Source organism: Bison bison, unplaced genomic scaffold, assembly GCF_000754665.1.
Source record: "Bison bison bison isolate TAMUID 2011002044 unplaced genomic scaffold, Bison_UMD1.0 scf7180017864465, whole genome shotgun sequence".
Lineage (NCBI taxonomy): Eukaryota > Metazoa > Chordata > Mammalia > Artiodactyla > Bovidae > Bison > Bison bison.
In genome coordinates, this window is record NW_011495026.1 from 933,987 (window position 1) to 935,642 (window position 1,656).

Below are 1,656 nucleotides of genomic sequence, written 5' to 3' on the forward strand. Positions count from 1 at the left end.
CCTGGGGAGTTGCTCTTTCAGTATCCTATCATTTTGCCTTTTCATACTGTTCATGGGGTTCTCAAGGCAAGCATACTGAAGTGGTTTGCCATTTCCTTCTCCAGTGGACCACATTCTGTCAGATCTCTCCACCATGACCCACCCATCTTGGGTTGCCCCATGGGCATGGCTTAGTTTCACTGAGTTAGACAAGGCTGTGGTCCTAGTGTGATTAGATTGAATAGTTTTCTGTGAGTATGGTTTCAGTGTGTTTGCCCTCTGATGCCCTCTTGCAACACCTACCGTCTTACTTGGATTTATCTTACCTTGGGCATGGGGTATCTCTTCATGGCTGCTCCAGCAAAGCTCAGCCATTGCTCCTTACCTTGGATGAGGGGTATCTCCTCACCACCACCCTTCCTGACCTTCAACATGGGATAGCTCCTCTAGGCCCTCCTGTGCCCACGCAGCCACGGCTCCTCGGACATTACAACATTACAGATTGTCATAATAGAGTCAGCATGAAGAAAGTTTTGTGTTTGGTGGGAAGGAGGAATACTGTGTGGAAACCCTTAGCAATTATAAATATAAAAGATAACTTCAACATAATTGATTGTTATATAATCCATTCAAATCTGTACCCTAATTTTTATTATTCTTTAATATAATACAATTTTGATTATGTAATTGTTACCTGGCCATGTATGAACTGACCCATCTTACTCTAATTGATCCTTATAAGCACTTAATTAATGTAAACAAAGCAAAATTATATGGAATAAAATCACACCTACAAAATTATTGCTGTTTAAATAACTCAGACATTTAGGGACTATATCTCAAACTCACGTTGCTAAACATAAAGGTAATTTTCTATGCAAAATCAATCTTAAATTACCACAAACTTTAGGTGCACTTGATAATTAATTTTTCCCTGGTATATTCATGTGACTTTAAGGAGAACTCACTTGTCTGACATTGCTTATATCCCATTTATTTCATCGTTAGTCGTGTTCACTAATCCCCCCCCACCCCAGTATCAAAATGGTGGCCCCTCTCAGATCTCAGATTTGGTTCTTTTTTCCTCTGTCTTTATGGGTATACAGTATCACTTCACAACTATGTGATATAGTTCTAGTATATCCACATTTACCTGTTCTTTCTTCTTCCATTTCCAAGTAAGGCATGGCTGGTTTATCCAATCACCTAATAAAATTGAGTATATTAATCAGATCAGATCAGTCGCTCAGTTGTGTCCGACTCTTTGAGACCTCATGAATCGCAGCACGCTAGGCCTCCCTGTCCATTACCAACTCCCGGAGTTCACCCAGACTCACGTCCATCGAGTCAATGATGCCATCCAGCCATCTCATCCTCTGTCGTCCCCTTCTCCTCCTGCCCCCAATCCCTCCCAGCATCAGAGTCTTTTCCAATGAGTCAAGTCTTCGCATGAGGTGGCCAAAGTGCTGGAGTTTCAGCTTTAGCATTATTCCTTCCAAAGAAGTCCCAGGGCTGATCTCCTTCAGAATGGACTGGTTGGATCTCCTTGCAGTCCAAGGGTCTCTCAAGAGTCTTCTCCAACACCACAGTTCAAAAGCATCAATTCTTTGGCACTCAGCCTTCTTCATAGTCCAACTCTCACATCCATACATGACCACAGGAAAAACCATAGCCTTG